Below are 11,768 nucleotides of genomic sequence, written 5' to 3'. Positions count from 1 at the left end.
CCATTGTGTCACAAAACTAGTCCTGTTTTCACTATTCCCATAGGGTGTGCTGAGAATAATTTCCCTAGGGCTTATAAGCATTTTTCCAGACATATGCTAAAATGAGATGTAGTGTCTCCTCCTTCAATATATTGGGTAGTCAAAGTAATGTTAAACTCCCTTTGGCTTTCTCTGTTTGTGTGGTGTAGCATGAGACTCTTGCATGCATATTGCTTTATTTTTGTTTTCTTGACACCCATAGTCACAACCTGTTTTTTTTCTTCTTCTGGAGACCTTTGTACAGGGAGGGACCTGCCACTTGCAAAAAATAAAATAATGAGAAATATTGTTGCTTCTCCCCACCCCCCCACCCCCCCCCGATAACAAATTCTGGAAGGTTTTCAGTACTTGGTATCCCACAGGAACTAGCACTGCTTTGCAAACATCCCCAGATTTTCAAGATCTTGTTCCGCTAAATACGACCTGCATTTTTCTAATGTTTTTCTTTGCTTAGCTTCCCTGTTGTCTCATTCCATGTGGTCTCACTTGAGTATTACTTTAACTATGATAAATTCTTTCATTTCCCTATTCATCTTATCTTCACAGCCACGTTTATTTTTCCTATTAAAGCCAGGCAAAAATTTCTTAGTGTCACAGCGCTGATGTAGCGGTACCCAGAAAGCCAGAAAATGCTTCTCAAGAAGCATGGCTTGTATGTACAAGCGAAGCTGCACACACATACAGCATGCACTTTGCTGGATTGGGGCTTTTCCTTGATGCAGTTTGCAATGTGTTTGAGCAATTATTTCGCTGCAGCAATGGGATGTTGAGCTGTCATGCTTTCCTCATTCTGTGGTTTCCTGAAAAGGCATATGATTCAAAATAATCTTAGAAAACTACAGTTCTTTGCTCTACAAGACTAGGGAACATTGAGTTCAATTGGTATTCTTGATGGATTTTAGTTTTGCAGAATTTGCTGTTAAAAAAAAGAATCACCCCTAATATTTAGGGCTTAATTAGGAACTTACTTGAGAGTCAAGTTGTGCTTGGTGATGTCAGCCTACCTGGGAGTATCAGTAAAAGACCTGATGCTGCTGTTGCTGTCCTGCAAAGGCACATTGGTGGCCCTTGTCTAGGCTCTGCCCAGTGTTGGCAGGCAGTCCTGGGGCAGGAGAGTGGTGGCTGCTGTGTTGGTGCTTGGGGAGGCAACGGGCATTTTGGCAGAAATATTTACTGCCCAGCACCTGCCAGGGTTTGTTTACTTCTCTCTGTGTCCTGGGGAAAGGAAGAGTGCTGACAAACAGGGCAGTGAAAGGTGGCAATGAGCTCACCTTCCTTTGCATGGGTGTGAAAGCAGGTGGTGGGCTTGAGTCTGTACTTTTCCAAATGCAATAGCTTTGCCTGTGCATCCCTCAGCAAGTAACTTATTGGGGAGATCCCTGTTCTTACTTGGTTAATTAAGTGTTAACATGTGAGTGTTACCTTGCACAGGTAGGTCAGGACTTGCACAGAAATTAGAAGGTTCCCTTTCCATCACTTGCTTTATTTTGGCTTGTGGAATGGGTGAGGATTTGTTCTCCTCTCCTGAGTAGTCATGCTGTTACGATGGAGAAGCTGAAGGGCCCAGTTACCCACCCTGTGATGTTGTTTGTGAAGCAATTAGAACTGACAAAGTGTGATTAAAACCCAGAAGTTACCACTTTTTTCTTGAGGCAGGAGGGTGACTGTTTACAGATAAGTATGTACCAAATCTACAATGGGAATAATTTCCTCACCCACTGTGTAATCTCCTCCACTTCATTACTGGCTGAATGTATATAGCTATATAGTTTTCTGTACATGAATTAACACTTGTAGCTAATAGCAGTAAACTCACAAATGGACTATTACTTTTTATAGCCTTTTAGCAGAGTTAGCCTAATGGAGCAAAACTGTTAACAAATTAAGGTACTTTTGACAAGGCTTCAAGCAGGAATCATAACCCCGGAGTCACCGTTTGGGACACAAATGCAAACTTCTCTGTAGAACTAGACTGTATCTCAGCTGTTGTGTGATGTCGAGTGCCAAACCACAAAATAAAAGAGCTAAGGCAATAGTTTTCTGTTCTTGGAGAGATTTTTCAGAGCAAGGAACTGACTGCCTTTGATGTTTGTAAAGATGCTGCCACATCTGTACTGCTGCAGGATATAATAACAACAATAGTCACAGTAAAAATAGTAGTCAGATTTGTTTGTGGCACTGTACATCTTTTAGGTATTGCATGATTACCAGGCTACAGGAACTGGTCTGGGGAGAGTGTCTTTAAGCCATGGACAGGATATAAATACAGTGCAGATGCAGGGCTCGTGGTGGTGGTACGTAAGCATGAAATGAACTAGAGTAAGAAAGGCTGTAAGAGCTACCAGATATGTTCAAAAAAAGACACCTTTTCTAGCAGACACTCTGCCCTAGCCTAACATGGCGTGGGCTTTCAGGGGGAAGTATGTGGCTTCAGCTCCATGAATCTGGGGTTTTTTTGTGTGTATTTTGTTTCAAGTGAAGAAGTGGAGGTGTCTGGGCAGAGGCTATGTTTGCAGAGCAGCTAGATGTGCACTGGTTCCTCTGGTGCATAGGAGTTAACACAGGGTAGCTGCCCACCTCAGGGCTTTCAACCTCTCCTAGTCTAGGCTTTCAACCCTGTCATTCTGCTTCTTATTAGGGGTTTCATAGAGTATCTAACGTCTTCTGCCTCATCAAACCCCATCTCAGTAAACCAGTGTCAGCTTTAGCACTTCCCTTGTTTTGGAGCTGGCTGACGGGATGCTTGCATCTGACACTGGTTCATTTTCTGCCCTATTTTTCCACAACTCAACACTGCATTTGTTAAGACAGAGATGCGAAGTAAGTCTTGAAGCCCCAGCATAAGCTGTACACTACCAGGGGGCTTTACTCCAGTACATTCTTATTACTGGATCTTGTTGACTATGTGCAGCACCACATCGTGCACCTGTGTATACTCCTGTTGAGGAGTTCAGTCCATGCCACCAGCTCCCCAGTTGCTATATTAATCAGTAACTCAAAGCCCAAATCTAGAGACATTCAGGTTGTTTTTACTCCTCTTTATCTTGAACCTTCACTCCCCCCTAGGCTTGATAAAACTTCATTCAGTGTAACGTGAAGGCTTGTTCTCTCCCTAATACCTTGTGATATTCTGCTAAGAATATCCAGAGTTACAGTTCCAGCATAATTATATTTCTCCATAGGTATAAAATGTGTCTGCTTATTAAGAGTGTAATAAAAATTATGACCCCATAGTTCTGCTATTAATATAACAATTCAGAGCCAAGAAAACTCCCTGATCCTTCTTATGCGTCTGCTGTAACATGGTACAAGAGCAGAACACCTTAAGCCGATTTAATCCCTTCTTTTCACCCCCTAGCAATATACATTGGCCCAAGAGAGTAACATGAATTGAAAGTTTAATTTATTAATATGCAATAGTGATAATGTCAAAAGAACAATATATAAAACCCCCACAGAACAGGATTACACAGTACATAGGGGAAAGCCTAGAGCTAATATTTAATATAGCAAAACACAGCCAAAAATAACTTCTCATCCAAGGACCAAAAGACGGAGAACTGCAGGTGCTGAAGCAGAGGAGCTGTGGAAGCAGCCTCTGCCTTCAAGTGCACAGCTGGTCCCAACCAGCCGTGCTCTGGCTGAGCCTCCTCCCCGCTGGCAGCCCACAGAGGCTGTGGTGCTTTCTGTGAGTGCCAACTGTAGGGGCAGTGACTGAAGTTCCCCGCTATCACTTTGTCTACCTTAAAGTCTCTCACTGCTCTAATTTAACGGTGCACACAAGAATCAGAGGAGCAGACACAAGTGGCACACATGGAGAGCAAGCCACATGCAGTGCACAGCAAACTGCAGCAAACGGGGAGCTTCACAGCTCAGAGCATTTCAGTAAGTGAAGCATGAAACCAACTGTTCGCTTCAGCTATATTGTTCACTTAAGCTTGGATGATTAAACTTTCACCAGTAGCCAAAGTATCCTACAGCCTGAGCAGGGGGATGGACACATTATCGTTTCACTAGCTTTGTCATAAATGAGCATTTTGCCCTATAGTCTTAAACCAGTAACACTCATGTGAGTGGAAAATGTTTGAGCCTCCAAGGAACTGAAATGAACAAGGGAGGAAATAAAAAATGCAAAGGAACAAAATCCAGTACTTTCCTAGTGTTAGTGAGCATTCAATGTACCTCTACCAGGAGAGCAGAACTCACTCTTAGAGGGCAAGCTGAGAGAGGGATCAGATGGGGGTAGATGCCAGGCCAGGACCTGGCTGCCCTGCAGAGTTCCTGCTCTGCCATACATTTCTTGAGCAACGGGCTGAGGTCCAAGCTGACCATCTAGCCTGCCTGCTGCTTGGCACTGGCACATCCCTGTATGCGCACACCAAAGGAACTGAAACAGCAAATAACTATGTGGCCAAAATATGGGACCTGCTTGTTTCTGACTGAATCTGGCAGGCAGGAACATGATGCTGAGGACAGGTGAGTCTCACTGGTAAAGTGAGTTTTACACCAGTGCCTCCCTGGCTGCTTTCTGCTCTACCATTACATAAGGGGGTGCGTAGGGTGGTGGGAATCTGTTTTGCACATCTCATTGTATTACTTCAGTCAGATGTGGGGATGTGATAGATGGGGTGAAAAAAAAAGTGGGAGACAGAAAATGAAGAAAAGTGCCATCCTGTTCAGTACAAATGATTTTGCCCTGAGCTGAAGAGGGCAGAAGGAGAGAATGACAGACAAGTTATCAACCAGAAGTTGAAAGGCAAACCTGAAAAAGAGCTGAGAGGAAATAGAAGGAAGTGATTCTGCAGTAAAGGGAAAAAATATTTAAGATCTGACCTAGATACAAAGATCACTCCTACCTTGCCCCCCATTTGCTAATTCAGGAGAGGTAATGAGGAGAGCAAGATGTCCCAGGGATTGCTGTGAAATTCTTCCCAGGTTCTGAGCCTACATGAGGAGGCTCAGCAGGAAACACAAGGTACCTGTGCTGCACCACGTGAGAGCTGGTATCTGTCTGGGTGCTGGTGAGGTCAAGTGCAGCAGAAATAATCTTGCTCACTGTGTGTCCCCATTCCTCAGCTCCTCACAACATCAGGTCAAAGCCAAGAGGTGGAGGAGGAGGATGTGTGTGAAGGAATGGGCGAGCATTATGTTAGCCTGCAAGTGAGATGCTTTTACTCAATGCTCAGCTTAACAGCAGCATCTCAGCTCCCACTGTGTGCAGAATCTGACCTCCTCAGTTCTTTTTATATGCTTTTCCCCTGCCCTGTGAAAGGTCATGCTCTTACTGTTGTCCATCTCAAAATAAGGGTGCGTAGCTCAGCTGAACAATGTAATCTAATGACAAAATGCCGGTAGGTGATGAGTTTAAAAATATCAAGACATATCATGAGAAACAGAAGAAGAACAGAACTAGGAGTAATAAAATGAGGTTGATAAAGGAAGAATCACCTGAAAAGTCTCCTGGGAGGTCTGCTATGCTGAGGCATGGCCTCTTGGGATAAATGTGAGCCTTCCTATGAAACCATTCATAAATTATGTGAACTGTTTGCTTTTAAAAGCCTTGTGGCAGAGACAGCCATCCATATCAAGTCACCTGTTAACTTTTGTTATTTCCAGCCTCTTTTCTTTGCCTGTTGTCAGTACCCTGATTGCAAAGCTTTCTTACACTGATGAGTTACCAGTCTTATTTGTACCAGCAAGGCTTATGGAACTTATTCACAAGAAATTCAACAAAAATATTTCTTGCTCAAAATTCAAGCTATTTTACTTGGACATTGATGTTCTATGTTTGTATGCTGGACTTGAAGTAAATTTTTAAAAGTGCTCAAAGTGACTGTTAAATTCTAGTTTGATTTTTTTAAAAGTGACTTGGGTACCTCATTCATGGAGAATTCAACCCATTTGAATTTGGGTCCATGTAAATTCTGGCCAGGTTTTGGATCACATATCCCTCCAGCCAGGGTTGGATCTTTAATGGTAACTGAATCCAGACCTTTGTGCTTATACTCTCTAGTGTGAACTGTGAAGGAAGAACGTGCATGCAGACTCTTGTTGATAAAACCTTTAGGTACTTGTGTGAGATGTATTTAAGTAATGTTAGGTTGTTGTTGGTTGTTTTTTTTGTGGAAAAACATATTCAATATTTGTTTTTTACCGATCTCTAGAGACTAGCAGTGAACACAAAAAAACAGTGTAGCATGAAAATAAATCTTTTCTCTGCTGGCTTTCCTAAACATGGCACACAATACTTTTTTTCGACTCCAGAATTTGAGAAAACATTGATTTGATTCATTGAAGTGACAAATGCCCACAAAGTAAAACCCTTTTTCTGGAATGATGACCTTGGGCAGAGTAGAACAGCTTGGTAAGAAATCCAGCAAGTATTTATCAAAGACTTCTAAGACAGTGCAAATTCTAGTGAGTTCAAAAGCAGGATACTTTTAGTCTTCATACAACTGACAGGGTCATAACGTTTCAAGTATGCCAGGAATCTGTGTGGCTGTTCCATTAAACACCCCTGATTAGTGAACGTGCTGATAAACTTTGAGAGTCAGAGGTCAACACTGTGGAGCCAAGGTACCCCAGGTATCTGAAAATGTCTCCAGAATTCACGCTTCTTTTGCCCAGTTAACCCCTTCCATCACTCCACCCATGGAGACTCAAAAATGGAAAGAGAAGTAAGTGTCTTGGACACAATATTTTCCAGACAATTCTGCAGAGATGTTGAGTTATTCTGAAAACTATGGAAAAATTACCTCAGGCACAAATGTTCTCGACAGCTGGTGGTTCTTTGATTTCAGCTTGAGCTCATAGTTAATACATGTGTAAAATACCACATTGCCACTGGCTCATCCAGCCTCTCTCCCCTCAACTTCAGGTGACACGATGGCAGCAGGCTGTGCATTAAAATACCTCTAGAGCTATCAAATTGCAAACATGACTGCAGCTTCAAAATACTCGGGACCAGTCGCACCAGCCGGTCACTGTGCAAAGCGCTCTGCTCTGTTAAGGTTTTGTTGCAAGAGCTATGGCTATACTCCTGCCAAGTGCCTGCAGCAGGCATTGGGATATCTGTGAAAATATGGGCAGCGTGCCTGACTGTCACTTCTGCAGGGCATTGGTTTAACAGCAGCACAGGCAGGAGGGACCCAGGAGGGCTGAATTATCCCAGCAGCTCCCCAGGGTGGTAGTGCATTTTTCAGGCGATTTTCCTAACTGGCAAGTCCACCCCAGTGCAGTATGGACATTGCTTCTGCCTCAATCGGCCAGGCAGCAGTGCAGGGCTCAGAGTTTAACTGGTCCTGCAATACATGGCTTTTCACTCCACGCTCTCTTTATGAGCTGCTAGACGTACTGAGAATTCATGTCTGCTGAGGGCCACAGTGTGACCCCATCAGTTTCTTTTGAAAATCAAAAGGAAAAATGTTGTAGAATGCAAAGGAAGCAGGAACAGTCAAAGTAAAGACAAGCGATGTCCTGTAATGAATCTGAAACACGCAAGGTCACAGATAATTAGGAACCTAATTCTCCTTTGAAAGAATCTGTCAAGTTACTTCCCTACCTCAAAAACAATTGCTGATTGATGTTATTTATGGGCTAACAAATTAATTGAAGGTAGTCTGAATGGGAGTTGTACAGCCTTTACTATCCAGGTGGAGTTAGGTAGCTGCAGCTGTAAAAGAAAACCCAGGTAAAGAGGTTTTCAGTGTTCTAGTAAAATAGTCTTGATAGGACATGTTTCACAAAGGTGCCAACGCTGCTGCAAGTGAGAGCCACAGTGCAGCAATTCTGTAATCAAACCCTCAACAGTTTATGCTAGAGAGCTAGCATTTGGATGCTTTACCTGTGCTGCAGTTGTTCAGAAATGACATGGGAATGGCAGAGTTGCCTTGGGACCATGCAAAAAGCATGCAGAGCCCAGGGCAGGCTGGGAGGTTGAGGCACTAACATGAGCTTTACAGAAGGAAGCAAAATTCAGGGACGCTTTCTCAGCGTATGTTGCAGTTAACACTTCAGGAAGCAGACACTGAGCTCTGTAGGCTGCATCTGGTAGGATTTTGAAGCCAGTTTGTACCAATGTAGGCTACAATGTGCTGCTGAGAGCTGCAAAGCAGGAGAGTCAGCAACAATAAATGTCAGATTCCTTCCTCTCTATTACATTTCTACCCAACTGGTTTTGGTTTTACTTCTAGTTGTAAAGAGTGAGGAAAGTGCTGGTCTCCTGTAGGAGAGAGGTAAAAGGTTTTATAATAAGTAATTGGGCCAGTTGTGAAGAGGGGTGGCTTTTTTCCCCGGACTCTGTGTGTGCCTGGAGCTGGTGGTGAGGGAGCTGTGGCATGGATCCAGACCCAAAGCAACTTCCAAACAGTGGAGATGCAAGGCAAATTTGAACTTCAGCACAAGCGCGTGGGTGTTAGCTCAAAATGTATAATGCAAAATTGACTCACAGCTCAAAGGCCAGGGCCACAAGCAGTGAAACAGCAACCCCACAACTCACAAAGTTTTAGGTTTAGGCTAGGTGGCAGAGACAGTCCCTGGAAGGAAGAGGCTATATGAACCTCTCACATAGATATAATTTTCAAAACACTGTAATTGTGAACTGTGTTTTGAGACGTTTCTGGTAATGAGGACTCTTAGATTTGGGTTTGTTTGGTTTGGTTTGTGTTTTTTTTCAGAGTTTGTTCTTTGTTTTTTCCACAGCTGCTTCAACCTCCGCAAGGTCCTAGACTTGTAGGGAGATGGGTGGTCTTTCCCAAAGAGTGAGCAATGTAGCTACAATTTTTTTGATCATTTTAACTTCAGAGATGTGAGATAGAAAAAGGCCATAAGAAAATGTGGTTGCAACAAGAAGGATAGAACATATAAAAATATGATGAAGTTTTCAGAGTCCGCAATTCTGCCCCATCCTGAGTGGAGTGAGATGTGAAATTCAGGCAAAGATGAGCTTTTGGCTGGCTCCGCATGGGTTCAGCTGGCGGAGCCCTCTCTGCACTGATTCAAAGTAGAAATACCACGTTCCAAACCCAATAAAAACTATAGTTCAAAAACCAGCTGAGATTTCTGCAAGACAGCCAAGAACCCTGACTTACACAACTCAGACATTTAGAAAGCAGGGACATGAATAATTAGGTATACACTAAATATTACAAGGCTGTCTAAATCTCCCCATATGGTCATGAATTACAAATTATGTATTTCTTCACATCCAGGTATTATTTTTTTTTCCAGTGGCGTTGTTTATGGCATGCTATTTTGTAATCTAGACTTGTATCATTTGAACAAGAACTTCAAAACTGCAAATAGAGTCAATAGTCAGTGCAAGCACAGCACGGTCAGAGCACGTGTGGGTCTGTTCTGCCCGATCAGTGCTGGGTTTCTGACAGGCCAACTGGAGTGTCTCCGTGTTACAGTATTGTAATTGGGGCTGCAGTGTATGTATAGGTGGGGGGGACGTGGAGCAGACATGAGCACTCTACATGATCTGGCTCAGCTGGGCAGTTATTAGCCTGGTCTCAGCGCCAGCTCTGCCTGAGCCAGTGGAAGGGAGGGTGGGCAGCAGTAGCTGGTCTTCAGGGTAGGAAATGAGAAACTCCACAGTGCAGGGCAGAACAGAGCCAGTTTTCTCGGGTGAAACTCAACCGTGGGAGCTGGGAAACCCTGCGCAGGAGCTGGAGGGCTAGCTCAGCTCTTGGGAAATTTGCACATCAATGTCCCTGTGCCAGAGGCTTCCCTGGTGTGTGACACGAAGACAGTGTTACCTTCCCTGGGAGCGCTGGGAGGATAAGCTCTCCTGAGGTGAAGCCTGCTGAGTCTGCTGATAGCATGCCTACATGTAGGGCGTGCCTACACCGAAGTGGTGAGATTGCAATTGATGCAGATCTTTCTACTCAGGCTCCCACGTGGGCTGCGCTACCCAGGTCTCAGCTACTTGCTCAGAGGTTGGGACTTTGGCCACGGCTAAGTTGCTGTTAATTTGCAGGTAACCCCATGAAAGCAGGTGAGATCCGTGCTTCCTCCAGCCATACTTGTGGGTCTGCAGTACAGCCCCATATAGGTTCCAATGTCGCCTTTGGGTTTCTTTCTGCTGTTTTGTTTTGTTATTGCACACTACATTTGGAGAGGGACTGTCTTATCCCACCTGGATTATGAATTATTGTCAGTACCACAAATGAGCTGGATTGTACAGCTATTGGTGCGAAATCAGACCTGAACAAAAGTATGTGTCTGGTTTGTCTTGTTCCATCCCTGTGGATCCATTCACACAGATCCCTTCCGCATCTCTTCGTCAATTTAAAGTGGCCTTAAAGTGAGAAGAAATGCTGCATATGGTAAATGGGCACTTTTAACTCCACAGACTCTATTCTGGTATTTCCACACACACACATTTTAGTAGGTGAGCCTTTGTTTCTAAGCAGTACTGTACTAACTGGCAGATGTACGTTGGATATGTATGGAACTGAAACCTGGATGTTTGCTAACACAGAGCTTTGGTTATCTGTGAATTTTTGCATTTTGCTTTGAATGACAGGCTACTAGTTCAGGGGAGAACAGTCAAGACGCAAGCATTTACCCTCTTCTCTCCCTTCCATTATTCAAATATTATTTCTTTTAAAATTTCTTATAAGAGACACAAGCATAACTTTCATTCCAGCATAAAACACTTCAAGCGCTGTTGTTGCTCTGTATGTGGTAGGCTCTGTCTCATTTTTCCCAGAACTGAAGTATCTGGAGCCCAGATTTGTAGTCAAGATTCAGGCACATTTTTGTGGCCTCTTATTTTGTGGTTTGTTTTTTTTTTGTTTTTTTTTTTTTTTAAAAAAACACCCAAGTTTTAATAATTTGACCTGCATTTTCATAATTTCTAATGTCTGTGGCATCCTTCCAGATGTGTTTCTGCCTGCCTGACCCTCCTGTCAATACTTATTAATTTCACGGCAATCTTTTCAAGTGGCTGGAAACAAACAGGGAAAAGTTACTCTAAGGTCAAGAATGAGCCCAGGGAAGCAAAACAGGGATGGTCATGCTCCAAACAATAGTATACATTGCTGTAGCTTTTTCTATTCTTGCTCTTAAAATGGTCCTGGAGGTGAGAGGAGGCATCAAGGTGCTGGCCACTGGAGTGAATCGGTGAGTCACTGGTAGAACAAGGAGGTCCAAGGCTCTAACTGCTGTGCAAGATCTTCTGATGGAAAGTGATATGTGGGCATTATAGTCAGGGTGAGGGCTTTGGCTTCTTAAATAACCATTCACTGGAATAACCTGGGGGGTAAACTGTTTGGAAAACTTGGGACTCTACGGGCAGCAGGACCAGGGAGGTTGAAGTGTCCTCAGCCTGCAAAGTGCCTACCTGGAGCAGTAGCTTTCTTGATGTGATACGCTTACCAAGTCGATGTAAAACAATACCTAGCTAATGATTTAAACCTAGAAACAAACTTGATTTTCTCGGAGAAAACCACAGGAGGAGCTACTTGCTTTGGGGTTTTATTATTGTGCCCCATGCATACAGCAAGAGCGCTGTGTTCGTGGGTCTCGGTGAGCAAGTGAGGAAGCAGCGAGCAGGGCCGAAGGAGACTGGGGGCAGCTGTTGGCAGCCCTGGCTGCAGCCTGCCCCGGGGCTGCTGGCAAACGGGGCACGTTTTTCCTAGTAGGGCCGAGGAGCCTCCCGGGGCCGTGGGGTACGGCAAGATCCTCTTTGGAGCCGCCGGGAGGGCTGCGGGAGGGCGGGCAAG

Source organism: Falco cherrug, chromosome 1 (genome assembly GCF_023634085.1).
Source record: "Falco cherrug isolate bFalChe1 chromosome 1, bFalChe1.pri, whole genome shotgun sequence".
Taxonomy (NCBI): Eukaryota; Metazoa; Chordata; class Aves; order Falconiformes; family Falconidae; genus Falco; species Falco cherrug.
Note: the sequence above shows the minus strand (reverse complement) of the source record.